Source organism: Capricornis sumatraensis, chromosome 1 (assembly GCF_032405125.1).
Source record: "Capricornis sumatraensis isolate serow.1 chromosome 1, serow.2, whole genome shotgun sequence".
In the NCBI taxonomy this organism is placed as follows: domain Eukaryota; kingdom Metazoa; phylum Chordata; class Mammalia; order Artiodactyla; family Bovidae; genus Capricornis; species Capricornis sumatraensis.
The window spans coordinates 156,517,545-156,524,036 of NC_091069.1; the positions used below are offsets into that span (position 1 = coordinate 156,517,545).

General features: G+C 37.1%; 1 non-coding gene across 1 annotated transcript; it reads right to left on the minus strand.

Moving 5' to 3' along the window:
- Window positions 1–1,218: 1,218 nt before the first annotated feature.
- Window positions 1,219–1,291, minus strand: TRNAW-CCA (transfer RNA tryptophan (anticodon CCA)). The gene has a single exon. It is a non-coding gene; the product is annotated as a tRNA-Trp (tRNA).
- Between the last annotated feature and the right edge of the window lie 5,201 nt (window positions 1,292–6,492).

The following is a 6,492-nucleotide window of genomic DNA, read 5'->3' on the forward strand; positions in this document are numbered from 1 at the left end:
ACTAAGTTTAGTTGCTAAGTCATGTCCAACTATTTGTGAACCCAGGACCATAGCTCCGGGTTACAACTCCTCTGTCCATGGGATTTCCAAGGCAAGCATAGTGGAGTGGGTTACCATTTCCTTCTCCAGGGGATTTTTCCCCTCCTGGGATCAAACCTCATCTCCTTCATTGACAGGTGGACTCTTTACCGCTGAGTGACCAGGGAAGCCATTACAACGTTTAAAAGGTACCAATTTTTCTCAAATTACTCATATTATCAAAATTACTACCACCATTTTAATGAATTTTTAATTCAAAAGCTAGTATTTGAATTTATGTAGTAAAATAAACAGGTGGAAATAAATAAGAAAAATTGTAACCAATATTAATGATAGAAAGTTTGGTGCAAGTGGTAAAGAATCCACCTGCCAATGCAGGAGTTGTAAGAGAAGCAGGTTCAATCCCTGGGTTGGGAACATCCCATGAAGTAGGAAATGGCAACCCATTCCAGTATTCTTGCCTGGAAAATTCTATGGACAGAGGAGCCTGGTGGGCTAAATTAGGGATAATCCATGGAGTTGCAAAAGGTCAGACATGACTAAGCACACATAAGCATACACACACACACACACACACACACACACACACACACGCAGGGTTTTAGGTAGCTAAGTTGGTAAAGAATCCACCTGCAATACAGGAGATCCTGGTTCAATTCCTAGGTTAGGAAGTCCCCTGGAGAAGGGATCAGCTACTCACACCAGTATTGTTGGGATTCCTGGTGGCTCAAACAATTAAAAAATATGCCTGCAATGGGGGAGACATGGGTTTGATCCCTGGGTTGGGAAGATTCCCTGGAGGAGGGTATGGCAACTCACTAAAGTATTCTTGCCTAGAGAATCCTGTTGGACAGAGGTGCCTGGCGGGCTATAGTCCATGGGGTTGCGAAGGGTCAGACACTGACTGAGTGACTAAGCTCAGCATAGCATATACATATACATAAATATATATATATATATGTGATATTATATTATGAGAGATGAACATATGAGAAAATATACATCATAAATCAGTAAATTCTATAACACATTTAAAATACTATAAAAGTGAAAAGTGAAGTCACTCAGTCATGTCCAACTCTTTGAGACCTGTGGACTGTAGCCCACCAGGCTCCTCCGTCCATGGGATTCTCCAGGCAAGAATACTGGAGTGGGTTGCCATTTCCTTCTCCAGGGGATCTTCCTGACCCAGGGATTGAACCCAGGTCTCCTGCTTTGGAGGCAGACGCTTTAACCTCTGAGCCACCAGGGAAGCCTTTATAAAATATTATAAAGTTCTACTTAAAAAGTAACGTAGTGTTGATACTTGAATAGACAGTACAATGGAAAGCAATATAGTTCAAAACAAGACCCAATTTAGTATATGTTAAATGAAGCTAGTATCTTTGTTGTCATTTAGTCCTCAGTCATGTCTGACTGTGCAATCCCATGAACTGCAGAACGTCAGGCTTTCCTGTCCCCCATCTCCCGGAGCTGCTCAAACTAATGTCCATAGAGTCAGCAATGCCATCCAACCGTCTCATCCTCTGTCATCCTCTTTTCTTCTTCACTCTGTCTCAGCATCAAGGATTTTTCCAATGAATCAGCTTTTCACATCAGGTGGCTGAAGTATTAGAGTTTCAGCCTCAGAATCAGTCTCTCCAGTGAATAATCAGTGTTGATTTCCTTTAGGACTGACTGGTTTGATCTCCTCACAGTCCAGGGGACTCAAGAGTATTCTCCAACACCATAGTTCAAAAGTATCAATCCTTCAGCCCTCAGCCTTCTTTATGGTCCAACTCTCACATCCATACATGACTACTGGAAAAACCACAGCTTTGACTAGATGGACATTTGTTGGCAAAGTAATGTCTCTTCTTTTTAATATGCTGTCTAGGCTTCTCATAGTTTTTCTTCCAAGGAGCAAGCATCTTTTAATTTCAAGGAGCAGTCACCATCTGCAGTGATTTTGGAGCCTGCCCCTCAAAAAGTCTGTCACTGTTTCCATTGTTTCCCCATCAATTTGCCATGAAGTGATGGGACCAGATGTCATGATCTTAGTTTTCTGAAAGTTGAGTTTTAAGCCAACTTTTTCACTCTCCTCTTTCACTTTCATCAAGAGGCTCTTTAATTCCTCTTCATTTACTGCCATAATGGTGGTGTCATCTCTTTATCTGAGGTTATTGATATTTCTCCCTGCAATCTTGATTCCAGCTTGTGCTTCATCCAGCCCAGCATTCTCATGATGTACTCTGCATAAAAGTTAAATAAGCAGGATGAAAATACACAGCTTTGAGGTACTCCTTTCCCAATTTGGAACGACTTTGTTCATTACATGTCCAGTTCTAACTATTGCCTCTTGACCCATGTACAGGTTTCTCAGGCAGCAGGCAAGGTGGCCTGGTATTCCCATCTCTTTAAGAATTTCCCACAGTTTATTGTGATCTACACAGTCAAAGGTTTTGGCATAGTCAATGAAGCAGAAGTTTTTCTGGAATTCTCTTGCTTTTTGGATGATCCAGCAGATGTTGGCAATTTGATCTCTAGTTCCTCTGTCTTTTCTAAACCCAGCTTGAACATTTGGAAGTTCTAGGTTAACATACTGTTGAAGCCTGGCTTGGAGAATTTGGAGCATTACTTTGCTAGTGCGTAAGATGAGTGCAATTGTACTGTAAGTTGAACACTCTTTGGCATTGCCTTTCTTTGGGACTGGAATGAAGACTTACTTTTTCCAGTCCTGTGGCCACTGCTGAGTTTTCCAAATTTGCTGGCATATTGAGTGCAGCACTTTCACAGCATCATCTTTTAGGATATGAAATAGCTCAAGTGGAATTCCATCATCTCCACAAGCTTTGTTCACAGTGATGTTTCCTAAGGCCTACTTGACTTCACATTCTATGATGTTTGGCTCTAGGTGAGTGATCACACCATCATGGTTATCTGGATAATTAAGATCTTTTCTCTGTAATTCTTCTGTGTATCCCTACCAACTCATCTAAATATTTTCTTCTTATTCTGTTAGGTCCATATGTGAATAAAAGATAACTTGGTCATTAAGCAGTTTTTAGACAACTGGGTAGACATTTGAAAAATTTTTAGTAATTATCTATCATGTTTTACATATAAAATATATTCATATGACCAAAGCTTAAATCTTAAAAAAACAAATGTTAAGGATATAAAAAAGAAAAAAACTAGAAGAATCCTTTTTTACTGCTTGATTGGAAAAGACATTATAAAGTATGACAACAAAAAGAGAAACTATTTAAGAAAAAAATGATATAATAAACTGAAACAAAAAGACTCAAAACATCTGCTTGGCAAAACATAGCATAAATAAACTTCAAAGGAAAAAATAACAGTCTTTGAAATATATTAGAAATTTTCTTAAAGAAAAAGAAATAAAATGGCTCTTAAATATCTGTAAAGATGTTAAAATTCATTCATAATAAAATAAATTTAAAAAGAAACAGGATATTCATTTTGTCTTGTCAGGTTAGCAATGATGAAAATGTTTTATTACTCAGTGAATATAAGGAAACACGGAAAGGTAAACTGGCATAACCTCAAGATGGCAATTTGAAAATATCAAAACTACAATCCATAAACTGTTTTACTCAGAGTTACAATTTGTGTCCTGATTTATTTTCCCTAAGGAGATAAACTGACTAATAGAAAATGAATACAAGTGGGCAATTCATTGAAAAGGGAAATCCAATAAGTAAATAATGTGTGAAAAATTCATCTGCATTTATAATGAAAAAATAAAAATCAAGGCAGTAATATAATCATTTATCCTATTAAATTGGCAAAGATTTTTAAAACGTGAGTAATCAATGCTAGTGGATTTAAAATCAAATTAACCCTAAAACACTGCTGTTATATATTTTTTTAAAAACAATGATCAAGCAATGGATAGAACTTGTGAACAATGAATTTTCCTTCTCCAAATCTCTATTTATCAAATAAACTAATAATTCAAAAAGGATATTCACAAACATAGTCAAGGTAATTTTATTTATATCAATATTATCAAACAACTAGAAACAACCAAATAACTATTAGATAAATTGCATGCCTTTTCAGGTAATTAGAGTTAGGTTTTAAGGTTGATGGGGCAGCGGTAAAGAATCCACCTGCCAACACAGATTCTATCCCTAGGTCAGGAAGATTCCCTGGGGTAGAAAATGGCAGTCTGCTCCAGTATCATTGCCTAGAAAGTTCCATGGACAGAGTAGCCAGGCAGGCTACAGTCCATGGGGTCACAAAGAGTCTGACATCACTGCTCGAGTGAACACATACAGCAAAGAATTAACTCGATTGTTTTCTACCAAATCACTTTATTGCAAAAGCAGAGGATACAAAAATCAGAAACCCAAGTTCATTAGCCTGTAACCTTGGATAAGAAAAACCTTTAAGACTGAACAATGGAATACTACTCAACAATAAAAAGTTAAACTAGTGATACACACAATAACATGAATGAATATCTAAAACTTTATCTAGTTAAATAAGCCAAACTCCAAAAACCCTACATACTGTATGACTACATTTAAATGGCATTCTAGTCTGAAAAAAGCCAAAAAAGTAGCAAGAGTTATCAAATTAGTGATTACTAGCAGATGAGAGTACAGCGAAGGGAGTGAATGCTAAGAGACAGGAGAGATTTTTGAGAGCGAAATGGAAAGCTTCTATATTCTGACTGTTGTATTAGAAGATGCAAGTGTGATCCCTGGGTCATTAAGATCTCTTAAAGAAGGAAACAGCAACCCACTCCAGTATTCTTGCCTGGGAAATCCCATGGACAGAGGAGCCTGCTGGGCTATGGATGACAGGGTTGCAAAAGAGACACAAGTTAGCAAATAAACAACATTAGTGGACTGTGGCTGCCACAGTAGCATACCACAGGCTGGGTAGCTTAAACAGCAGAAATTCATTTTCTCTCAGATCTGGATGTGGGAAGCCTAAACTCCAGATACTGGCAGTGCTGACTTCCTCTAGGTCTCTCTCCTATGCTTAGAAATGTCCACCCTCTTGCTTCCTCTTCACATGGTCTTTTCTGTGTGCAAGGACAACTTCGGTGTCCTTATGCATGTCTAAATTTTGTCTTCTTATAAGGATACTCATCATACTGGACTAGTGTTTAACCCTAATTACCTCTTTAAAGGTCCAATCTCCAAATATAGTCACATTCTGAGGTGCTAGGGAATAGGCGGCCTTTAACAAATGAATTGGATGAAGCACACTTGGCCCGTGACAACTGTGGTGGAAGTTACACAACCATACATTGGCTACCATTCATCAAATGTATATAACTGTGTAACTGCCATAATTATATAACATAGTTGTATAAAATTATATAAACTTTTGTTTTTTATATTTCAAGCTATTTGACTTTTTTTTTTTTGCATTTAGTTCACGATATCGCCAAGTCAACTGCGTATAGTTGTATGTGCTTAAAAGGGTGAATTTCACCATTGCAATGAAAAGAATAAAATACTTAGGAATATATCTACCTAAAGAAACTAAGACCTATTTATAGAAAACTATAAAACACTGGTGAAAGAAATCAAAGAGGACACTAATAGATGGAGAAATATACCATGTTCATGGATTGGAAGAATCAATATAGTGAAAATAAGTATACTACCCAAAGCAATCTATAGATTCAATGCAATCCCTATCAAGCTACCCACGGTATTTTTCACAGAGCTAGAACAAATAATTTCACAATTTGCATGGAAATACAAAAAACCTCAAATAGCCAAAGCAATCTTGAGAAAGAATGGAACTGGAGGAATCAACCTGCCTGACTTCAGCTTCTACTACAAAGTCACCATCATCAAGACAGTATGGTACTGGCACAAAGACAGAAATATAGATCAATGGAACAAAATAGAAAGCCCAGAGATAAATCCACACACCTATGGACACCTAATCTTTGACAAAGGAGGCAAGAATATACAATGGAGAAAAGACAATCTCTTTAACAAGTGGTGCTGGGAAAACTAGCCAACCACTTGTAAAAGAATGAAACTAGAACACTTTCTAACACCATACACAAAAATAAACTCAAAATGGATTAAAGTTCTAAATGTAAGACCAGAAATTATAAAACTCCTAGAGGAGAATACAGGCAAAACACTTTCCCACATAAATCACAGCAGGATTTGACCCACCTCCCAGAATATTGGAAATAAAAGCAAAAATAAACAAATGGGATCTAATTAAAATTAAAAGCTTCTGCACAACAAAGGAAACTATAAGCAAGGTGAAAAGACAGCTTTCTAAATGGGAGAAAATAATAGCAAATGAAGCAACTGACAAACAAGTAATCTCAAAAATATACAAGCAACTCCTGCAGCTCAATTCCAGAAAAATAAGTGACCCAATCAAAAAATGGGCCAAAGAACTAAACAGACATTTCTCCAAAGAAGACATACAGATGGCTAACAAACACATGAAAAGATGCTC